Source organism: Hakea prostrata, chromosome 5 (genome assembly GCF_041222555.1).
Source record: "Hakea prostrata isolate BN-2017 chromosome 5, UWA_Hpros_2, whole genome shotgun sequence".
Classification (NCBI taxonomy): Eukaryota; Viridiplantae; Streptophyta; class Magnoliopsida; order Proteales; family Proteaceae; genus Hakea; species Hakea prostrata.
Genome location: NC_142604.1, coordinates 41,413,080 through 41,424,978, shown reverse-complemented (window position 1 = coordinate 41,424,978; position 11,899 = coordinate 41,413,080).

The window sequence follows — 11,899 nt, the reverse complement described above, 5'->3', positions numbered from 1 at the left end:
ACACTTGAATGGGTGTCTCACAACTGTTCCTTCATGGGCACCTTAAAATTTAGGTGCAGTGTGGCATAGTTCTATTTCTGAAGCAAGTGATGGATGGTTTGCAACGTTAGGGTCATCCCAATTAAACAGTCTGTGCAGTTTCCAAACTGTGAACCCAGATTCGTGGTGGTTGACACCTCCTCTGATAAACAAATACCACTTAGGTTTGATGGAATACTGAGAGGAACCAAGTCACAACTTGACAACATGGATGGTGACAGTTAATGTGGTACATACGTATGACAGAATAATGTTACACGCTTAGATGAGGAGGGCTTCTCCTTAACAAGGCTTACTTACCTCAGCACAGTTTTTAATAATTGACAAATTTGGTAGACAATCTAAAGTTTATATTTCTTCTAATATATGGTTTTAGATGATATTTATCGCTCCGCCACAACCCATGGAAATGACATTCTTCTGTTTTGTTTCCCAGAAATTTGCTGATGTGCAATTCTTTAATGTTACTACCATTCTCTATCACTGACAAATTATATCTGCAATTTTATAGCAATAATGGCACCCGACCGGAGTTATGGCACAACCGCGAGATAAGGCACTATTTCAATTCCTCTTGAATGACCGCATGCATATTTGCTATGGCTTATTTCTACCAACTGCAACTGTTCAAGAACTCAAGCAATATCTGATGGAAAATTGGCGTCGAGGTTAGATATGCTCCCATCTGTACTTTCTTTTATCTTTAAATCAAATGTTATCCAAGATTATTATGGAGTCCCGTGCTTGATCACCCTCTGTATAATTTGTTACTTGACTGTTGGGTTTACTGTTTATTCATTCCCAATGTTAATAAATTGCTTTCACTAGGACCAAATTTGGCCTTAAATTACTGTTTGCTTCCATAAGAATTTGGAGAACATGGTATCTCACAGATAGATATGGGGGAGTCATATGCTTAGCTTTCGGTAATTAAAGATTGTGAGACTGAAAATGAAGACCCCAACATTTGAACAGAGAAGAAGTTATTGGGTTGACAAGTTATTTATCTTCCTCTAAAAAACCTAGGCAAGTAATAATGGAACAAATTGAAAGTCTTCATCAAATGTTGGGATGAGAACTGGTAACAATTGACAGAAATTGCTAGGTCTCTAGTTCTGGGATGTAGCTGTTGGTCAACTTTTGTCTGTCCCAGGTGCTACCCATTGCTTAATCCTGATATGTGTCAGGTTTAGCTGTTTAGAAAAATTAGTGAATATATGGTGGGGGTTGTTTACCATTATGAGGGGAAATTGTGTTTTTTGTTTTTTATGGGATTTTTCAGTTACTAATGATCTTTCTATTCCATTCAAAACCATTTTATGATTATCAATGTGTTTGAGTTTCATCTTGCATCTTGGCACTCAGCTTAGAATAAATAGGTGTGACTGATTCTTTCATTCCTAAGATTACTTTTGAGTATAATATGTGAAGCTAGAGGTGCTTGTCATTTGAGCTGAACATGGTTATGCCTTTGATGTCTTTCCCTGACTATGCAATACATGAGAGCCAAAAATGACTAATTATATCATCTTCCTGCTTGTTCTGACCGGGCATCAGCATCCACCATTCCTTTCATACTGTCCATGGTGCAGTAGTTTGTTGATTGAGTATACCACATTGCTTCTGAATTGGTTTCTGTTAGGTTTTTATTTCATTTGATGTCTATTTTAGCATCTAGTTTTCTAATGAAGCCTCTCCATTACCAGATGAATATCTCATTCCAAAGAATGTAAAGGAGATAATACTCACATTCGATGGGAAATTATTGAAGGATGAGAGGACACTGTACAGGTCCAGATTACTCTCTGATGATATTATTCCATGTGGAGCTATTACAATAAATGTAACAGGGCAACCTCTCCCACCCAGCATTGCTGTAACAGTGCAACCTCCCCCACCCAGCAATGTGAGATGTAAGTTGCATCTCCTACATGTTATTGGTTCAGTCTTGATTCGATTTGTCTTGTTCAAAAGTGATGCAGCATTAGAGGAACCATAGTACTAGTTGAGTGCTCTAATGACTGAACAAAATTATCATGGAACATCTCCAAGCTTCCCTCTAAATGGAGCAGAACTGCAAATACACCTGCTGTGCACTTGAATGGGTGTCTCACAACTGTTCCTTCATGGGCACCTTAAAATTTAGGTGCAGTGTGGCATAGTTCTATTTCTGAAGCAAGTGATGGATGGTTTGCAACGTTAGGGTCATCCCAATTAAACAGTCTGTGCAGTTTCCAAACTGTGAACCCAGATTCGTGGTGCTTGACACCTCCTCTGATAAACAAATACCACTTAGGTTTGATGGAATACTGAGAGGAACCAAGTCACCACTTGACAACATGGATGGCGACCGTTAATGTGGTACACACGTATGACAGAATTATGTTACGCGCTTAGGAGGAGGGTTTTTCCTTAACAAGGCTTAATTACCTCAGTACAGTTTTTAATAAACGAGAAATTTGGTAGACAATCTAAAGTTTATATTTCTTCTAATATATGGTTTTAGATGATGTTTATCACTGTGCCACAACCCATGGAAATAACATTCTTCTGTTTTGTTCAGATGAAAGCGTAGAAAGTTTTGCTGCCAGGGTGTGTAGATTCCCATGTAAAATCCTCTAATAATACAAAGCCCTTGACAGTACTACTATCACTGACAAAGCGAAGCAGACTCCTTCTCCCCCTTCCCCATACAATTAGAAAGGTTCAACAGCCCTGATTATTGTCTACGTGCCCAATTTTTTGTTATTTTTAGTTGCTGCATTCATTGTTTTTTCTCCGTACTAAGATCATTCTTGTACAAGCCATAGCTCAAAGTATGTTCCACATGTTTGACCTCTCTTTAACCCGGCAGAGATACTCGGAAATCGCTAGTGTCAGCATTGGTGAAAGTTGAAGGCATCATGTCATGAGATTTTTGTAATATAAAGGATTTTTGTAACATAGCAATATAGCATGGCTTTCACAGTTGAAGTCTTTATCAAGTTCAGGTTTGTTTCGATATGCAATTCAGCATTTAATCATCTGTTGAGTGCAGAGCAACCACAATAATAATATGTCCGGTTGGAATCAAACTGGTTGTTGTTACAACCCCTGTTTTATGGATTTGTCAGTGTTATAATAGAGGTGGCCAGCCTCATAACCAATCACTCCCATTGTGTTATCTTTTTCTCTGAAGAAGCTACATGCTGCTTGACACACTCAAGCAAACACAGAGGTATACAATCTATTTGTTCTCAGAACACTGCTTTAAAGATTGAGCACGGGCAAAGCAAGCAGCAGCACGACATGGAAATGGAAAAGAAAAGTCGCTTGATAGAAAGGAAGAAGGATAAAAGAACAAACTTTAGGAAGAGGAATACAGGGAACAAAAATTTATAAATACAGAGAACCCATTTGAGATATTGTTCTCGATGATGTAGATTTACAACCATTGATAACCAGAGACTGACTTTTCAAATCTGTGTTGTTGGCCTGGATTGTTTTACAGCAAAATCTGACCGTCTTAGATTGAACAAGTGTATGAATTCGAATCGATTGTGACTGTTAGGTTAGTGAAGTAAAATTGATCTCTAAATCTTGAAATATGACGAGCCTAAACTCAACATCTCTAACCAACCATTGATCCAAATGACGGATCCAGATCAGAAATCATTTGAGTAGGAATTCCATTTTGAACAATCACAAGTCAAGCCTATTGATATACATTTCACATGACCTCAACCATTGATGAAACCTCCGATTGTTCATCGGTTATTGCAGCACCCTATCCTTAACTCTCTGTACTTTAGATGGGTTAGCAGGTGGTCAAATCAGTTGATTTTGATGCTTGTAGATTTTTTTTTTTGGTCTAAGGTCAAGTTGCTTGTAGATGTTATGAGCATAGTTTAAAAGGGGTTTGGTGGGTCAATCCACTAAATATTATTGTAAATGGATTTTACTTGAGTCAACCGATTGCTTTAAATGTGCAAGACGGTCAAGCCAACCTTCCAATCTTGCTAGGCAAGATCATGATTGTGTGCTGGTTTTTAATATTAAAAAAATCTAAAACCCTGTAAAGCAATCGATTTTGCTGTTCGGTCCACCTAGACCGATCGGTCTAGCGGTTCGATTCAAAACCATACCTGATAAAAAATAAGTTTTCAAAAAACCATATGTTTACAAAAACCATACAATTCAAAAACATATACGTTTTCAAAATCGAGTTTTCGATCACAACGGCGCAAAAGACCATCCACCTCTGCTTCTTTGTTCTCTCTCTTGTTCTTCGTTCAAGTGTGATTCTACCTCTCAATCGACTGATCGAAACCCAATTTGGGTGAAATACATAGTGAAAACAATCGGTTTACAATTTGAAGTATTTCAATATCGATTTGGATGAAACCGCAAAGCAAATAAGTCTCTGATCTCTTATCTTTTTTATGCTCCCACCTTTCTCCCTCACAATTCTTCAAGTGAACCCCTCCATTTGGATATTTTGTTCCATTTGAGCTTCAAATTTGAACCAGTGTAGTAGTGCAGCAAAGGTGGCTTGCGTTCCTTTCTTGTGCTGTAAAATCACTGAGTTGATCAGCTGAGCTCCAGTCAAGTGGTGCATTAGGTGAGCTCCAATCCTTTGTTTTGTGTTTTTTACTCTAAGAGTAGCTGCGTTGTGAAAAAACATATATATATATATATATATATATATATATTGATTCTGTGTATGTGTGTATCAGTTTATCCGAGTTTGTTTTCCTTATTTGTTCCCTCATTGCTTTGTTTGTCTTTAATATTTGGTATTTTTTTGCATTGTAAATTTTTTTAATCGATTCTATATAAATGTGCTGCCTGTTTATTCATTGATCTTGAATAAATTAATTTACAAAGTCAACAATACAAACTTGTGGAAAATCGAGTTGATTATTCATTGAAGCCATTATGTGGTTAGGTCCTAAGTCCTAAGCCATTATTGTTCATTAACTCATGAACATCATGTGGTTAGGTCCTAAGAAATTTCCGTTCATTAACAGGTAGAATCTGATAGGTTCTTCATTGAAGTCATTCTGTGCATAACCACAAAGGATTGAATTCCATGAAACAGAGTCAGCCAAAGGAATCTCTTTCAAGACTTTGGGTGCCTTATCCATGAATCCACAACTAGCATACATGGTCAGTAAAGAATTCATCAAGCTTATATAAAAAAAGAAGGTCCAACTTTTGGATCTGAGATTGTATATGCTCTCCAATCATTGAAGCCTCAAGGTAGCCATATATATCCAGCATTGCGCAGTAAGAGAATTACACCCACATATTTGCCCATTACAATTGAGTTCCATCTTGACATCAAATATTAATTTAAAGCCTTATTTGTTCCAGTGGATGAGACAAATGTAGAGATTGGTACCAAGTTGGAGTTACAGGGATCAATGTGACCTAAGTATTTTGTGTATAACTTAAGTTACACTAGGACTAGGTGGTCAAAATTTGTTGGAGGGGTTTTACAAAATGTATATTATAGGTATCTGACTCTGTCATATACATAAAGTAAGTGATCTTGAAGGAAGTACCGAGTCAATTTGCAAGTCTACAATTTTGCAGTGGGCGTATCTCAATCTTCCAATATGAAGCCTATAGCCATAATGGCTTGTTCATATGAATAAGTGTTCTTTACCTCAAAAGCTTAGTGTTGTATTGTATGAATTTAACTTCGGGTTTTCGCCTATTCAAGCAATGGTAGTGCCAAAATCCTCTGAAATCACTAGTATGTATGCAAGTCCCGCATTAGTTGTGCCTTGTAATTTAATATTGAATGACTTCCCACTGCAATAGGACCAAACCAAGACTTTACCAACAAAACATTCTGAACCATACTACTATGTGTGATGAAGCTACCCATTGGCCAAGATAGCCTACGTGCCTCTAGACCAAGCCTAGAAAGATGACAGTGGGGCAAGAAATTGGCATATGGCTTCCTGGAATTATGTTCTAATTTCTAAATACCCAAGTTTAGTGGTGAAACAAATAATTCCAAATAGGCTTGGACCAAACCTGTAAAGCAAAGTGTCAGTATGGCTTGGAGGCATTGGCCCATCCCAGTTGATGATTAAAGAAAACAAATGAGCAACGGTTGTTCATCTATATAAATAAGGTATTTGTTTTTTGTTGCTTCTTTTCTATAATCCTAGGGGTAAAGGTATGAAAAAAAGAAGGTTTAGATACATGACTTGGCCAAAATGGTTGAAGTCACACAAATCTGTCATGGTTTTTTGGAGATGAATAAATAATTCATTACCAAAGATAGGATGAGGGGGGAAGGAAGGAAAACTAGCAAGATAATGTCAGAGCTAATTCCAAACAACGAAGCTCAAATTGGCGAAACCCTTACATAAGTCCGAACAAAGAACAAAACTAAAAAACCAAGACTAGAGGTGAGTCTATTTTTTTCTTTTATCTTTTATCCCTCTTCTTTCTAAGCGACTGGAGTTCAACAATGTAATCTCCATCATCTTGGTACCAATCTTTAAGGATATTGTTACTTTTCCTACAAAGAACACAATCAGGATCGGATGAAGGGGAAGGGAATTCAATCTTGGGCACAACTGTCAAAGCATCATTATAGCATGACAAAGAGTGGCCCACTTTAGGCTGCCCGCAACAGGTGAAGGAGAACCGGCTAGCAATGCACTTGAGGTAGCTTTAAATCCCAAAAATGGGGGAGATGGTAGATGAGAAGAACTCCAGGTGGGGGGACTAAGGAGACAAGGAGAGAGAAGAGAGGAGAGAAGGGCAGACAGAGAGGAAGGGTTGGAAAGACTGGGCTAAGGGGTGGGAGAGGTGATGGGTTGGCCTAAGGTGAATGAAGGGGAAGTGTCGTGGGTGGATCTGGAGAAAAGGGCAGCCCAAAAAAGAAGGGCCAAGGGATGGATTTAGAGGAAGGGTAAATTTAGGTCTTTAAAAACTATAACAAGTAATACATTGCTGCTTTTAGCTTTATGAAGAAGACTAAATTTGCTTGTAACATATACATGGTAAACTTAGCTTCTTTTTTTTTTTTGGTGAAACTTAGCTTCTTTTATGCTATATAAGAGGATGGACCACTATTCCATTGGTTATATTTTACAATTACTTGACTTGTAAAAATTTACATAATCTTAGGAATTAAAAAAGAATAATTGGGTTTCTATTTAACAGAAAGATTTACACTCGAGGTCATTCTGAACTGCCAAGCCTGTGATATAATGTAGAATTCTACAAGAAATAGGCAAGTTCGTTAGCATGTATCATAGGGCCATGGAACATGATTATATCGGACATTAATGGTGCTTGTAACTGGTGGGTTCCAAAGGCACTTAAGGTCTCTGGAGGCCAAGATGGTTAAACTACTTAAAGTTTGTGTTAAAGTGTTTGTTGGCTTGATCTTTGTTGTTGTTGAATAATCTTTAATATTTTTCATACCTAATTTTTATAAATGTGTCTTTATACTGAGTTGTCAAAGTTAGTGGAGATGGATGATAATAAAGATAAGATGACACCTCGAATTGGTATGGAATTTTAGTCATATGAAGAAGCTTATGATTTTTATAACAAGTATGGCCGTATTAATGGGTTCAGTATTAGGAGACATTATTTGAATAGGAGCATGATAGATAAAAGTATCATCGTGCAAATGTGTTACGTTTTTAGCAAAGAAGGATGTCGAAGAAAAAAAGAAGTAGATGTAAAACTACCACGTCCTGAGACTAGAATTGGCTGTCTAGCAAGGATGGTTGTAATAAGATATTACAATGGGATATTAGTAGTTGATAATTTTTGTGATGAACACAACCATAATCTTCAAAAAGAAGAACTTGTACATTTATTACGCTCCCAACGTGCAATATCAAGAACCCAAGTTACAGAAATAGAATTGGTTGACAGAACTAGAATGGGAACAAGATTGACAAATAATTTGTTGGGTTTGCAAGCAGAGGGCAATGAAAACCTTGGTTTCATGAAGAAAAATTTGCAGAATTATTCGAATACCAAACGCCAACGTGATTTGCATATGGTGATGCCGAGAGCTTGATGCTTTATTTAGACAATCAACGGAACTTAAGCCCTACTTTTGTATATTCTATACAGATAGACAGTGAGGATAAGTTGACAAATGTATTTTGAGCTGACCCACAGATGCAATGTGATTATCGACTATTCGGTGATGTAGTTATTTTTTATACTACTTCCTACACAAACAAGGAAAATAGACCATTGGCTGTGTTTGTGGGGTTTAATCATCATATGATTGCAGTTATCTTTGGAGCTATTTTTCTTTATGATGAGATACCGGAGTCATTTGAATGGTTATTTCAAACTTTCTTTGGAGTTAATGGTCAAAAGAAGCCAAAGACAATTTTACTAACCAGGATGCTGATCGTATCGCTAACCAATCAAAATAAAATCCTATACTAATCTAGCTAGCAGAGAGTACGGGGTCGAACTATGGGGAACTAAAAGGCTAAGTTACTAAGATTGAATTAAAAAAAAAAAAAACTAATTTTAAACTAAATCTATTAATTAATGCAAAAACTTTAACCATGAATACGTGAAGATATTTGGGATTTTGAATCCCCAATGCTTTTCCCTAACCGATATAACTCTACACTTCAAAGCAAATTAAGGATGGTCTTCTTCCTAGGTATGCCTTATCTTTGCAAGACTATCGTCTTTCATCGAAGCTTGGCACGCTTAGTTTGCTGAGCTATAGAACATCTTTGGCTATACTCAAACACAATCAACTAGAAGATATAGAACAATTAAATTAATGAAATAAGCATGGTCCATTTACATCCCAAAGAAAAGGAACTAGCTACTCATTATCACAAAGTTCATAAGACAAATAAAGATGAAACATAGAGAGAGAGAGAGAGAGAGAGAGAGAGAGAGAGAGAGAGAGAGAGAGAGAGAGAGAGATGTGGTCTTCTTCTTGAGCAATGAGAGAGATGAGAGCCAAGATCCGTGTTCGCCGTCTTCTCCTCTTCTCTGTAGCTGGCTTCTCTTTTATGTCTCCCGCACACAATGAATCCCCTCTCTTTACCCGTTAATTCGACATTTATTAATTCCTATTTTGGAAAACCTCAAAACTAAAAAGTTGTAGATATTTTCGATTTCGTTCCAGAGAATCTTGAATCATAGAAATCTGAGCTCATACGAGAAAGATTTGCCCAAAATACTGAAGGTGGGTCTGTTTACCACGATTTTCAGATTTATTACCAATTTTGTTCCTTAGACCTCCATCCGTTTTGAATTGGATAAGATCTCACTTTTCATGATTTCTTGGGCAGCAAGATTGAATGCCATGATCTAAAATCCATCAATATCTAATATATTTGCCAACTTTGCTCAACATTATCTCTAATTACTAAATTCACATTTTTCCTAAAAAATACACAAAAAAACTCAATTAGTTGTCTTTTAATTAAATAAGAATGAGAAATTAAATCAAATAAATAAAAATAAATGCATGCTTATCAGATGGTGCAATGGCAAGGGCACTAACTTAGGTTGCACCTAATATATGGCATGCATTGTGCACTTAGCATCTCTAGAAAAATGCAAAGAAACACCATGTATATTTGATGAGTGATAGGTCACAATTCTCCAAAATTGCATCTACGATTATACAAAAGTTAAGGAATTTGAATTTGCATGGAGGAATTTAAAGAAAATTACGGGGTTTGTAAACGGTGGTTGGCTAGATAGAACATATGAAATAAGAATAAAATGGGCTTGTTATTACATGAAAGATTGTTTCACAATAGGTGTGAGGAGCACATGTGTACACAATTGGTTGAAAGTGTGAATATTGATTTGAAAGAATGTCTTGGATGTTGACTTGATCTTCTAAGGTTTATGAGACATTTTTAGGATGTTGTGGATGCAAAATCGTGCAAATGAATTGAAAAATGAATTTGATGCACGAAAAAGGAGGTTCTTGGGCGTTCACATGCAATGATACCTATGTTGATTCAAGCTTACAAGTTATATACTCCAACTATATTTAAAGAATATGAAGGAGTATGAGTTGGTGAATGTTTACGGTGTCAACAGCCAAAATGCAAATAAGTTTTATGTTGAATATGTGATTTTGAAGGCAGATGTAAATGTACATTATACGGGGAAGGGATACGTAGTATTGCATAATGCAATAAAGAAAGCCTAACATGTAGTTGTAATAAATTTAAGTGTTTTGGGATCATTACTTATTTATTGATAAGTATTTAAATCTATTTCAAACCAAATGGGTTCGAATAGTTAGAACCGAAGCAATTTAACATGGCAATTCGAGGGAAATGTTGATATTCAAAGTCTGAAAAGCAAGCTTGGAGATTGAGAGAGCTTTATAGATAAGTTGATTTGATGTTAAGTGTTAAAGTTCTAATTTAATGTTTTTGTGATAATGCAGTTGAGTGGTGGTATCTCTATGGAAATAGTGCATCCAACATTCAGAGATGGTGATCAGGATCCTATCTCAGACTTGCTTTGTCTCTGGGTATGAGAGTAATTGGAGTATATTTAACATGACTTGGAAGCCAGCGCCTAAATGATCTAGTGTTTTATCACTATAATATGAGGTTGATCAAGATACAATATGTCGGGAGCGGGGCTGAGAATAGTCGGTAGTACATCAATCTTGATGATATATTTGATGTGAGCGTAGACAAGCAAGATCCCCTCACTCAGTGGATGTTGGACGGAGGTGAGCCGGTGTTGGACCAAACTAGAGGAAGGCCTAACCTAGAGCTAAGCTCCTGAGGGCCTGCAGGGGCTGATGTGGATGAGTTTGTGGCCTCCTCGAGATGGGTAGGCACGTGCGGAGGCAGCTAGTATTCTTGATGAGGATTGAATGGTGGCACCCGAGGCATGCGGGGAGTGGCAAGACGATGATCCAAATGACACAACCGCTCCCGACCAGGCCCCGGATGGATGATGATGATGATGGTGGAGGCCATGAAGAGCATTTGCATGTTCCACTACTGTGAGACACAACAGCCCCCACTGGGACACTATATCCTCAAAACTAAAGAGTGTCTATATTGTTGAATGGTGGCCTTGTGGGTTCTTCCCAAGTGGAGAGGGCTGCGACAGAGGGATCCTATTTTGCCCATGCTCTTCATCTTGTAGAGGAGGTCCTACGTCAGAATTCAAAGGAAATGGTGGTAATGGGAAAGTTGAAGGTGGTGCTAGGTCCCAAGGGAGTTGTAGTTCCTTCCTTTTTTGTTATTTCTTATGATATTTTCACTTTTTGTAATGCAAGCACTTAAATATGTGAAAAACTTGAATCCTTTCGGCCAAATATCATAATGAAGGAAAAGAAGAACCTCGCATTGTCCATTATGTGGACATTTACGCGATGGTTCCAACAATAAAGTGGTTCGGGGGCAGTGTGTTTTGTTAAAAAGTCCCGGGAGGAATTTTTATCCGATATGCTTTGAGATTCGGGTTCCTGTGCAAGTAATAATGAAGCCGAGTATGAGCTCTCATCGCAGGCCCGGATTCAAAGGCTTTAGCACTTGCTTGGAAGCAACAATATCTGGGGGACTCCCAACTCATCGTCAATCAAGTAAAGGGGGAATATGAAGCGAAAGAGCTACGCCTACATAAATACCAAGAGCTGATCCAAATCTTAAAGAAGGATTTAAAAGATATTCAAATATGGCAAATACCTCAAAGGAGAATTCGGTAGCAGGACGAACTCTCAAGATTAGCGACACGCTAAAGAAAAAGCATTAGAACCATCCCTCTACATTGAGGGAGTTCAGCTTCCCAAGTGCAAAAGTTGACATCATTTGCACATTAGAAGCCACAAAGATGTTGGATGGATCCCATTATTGAATATATTCGG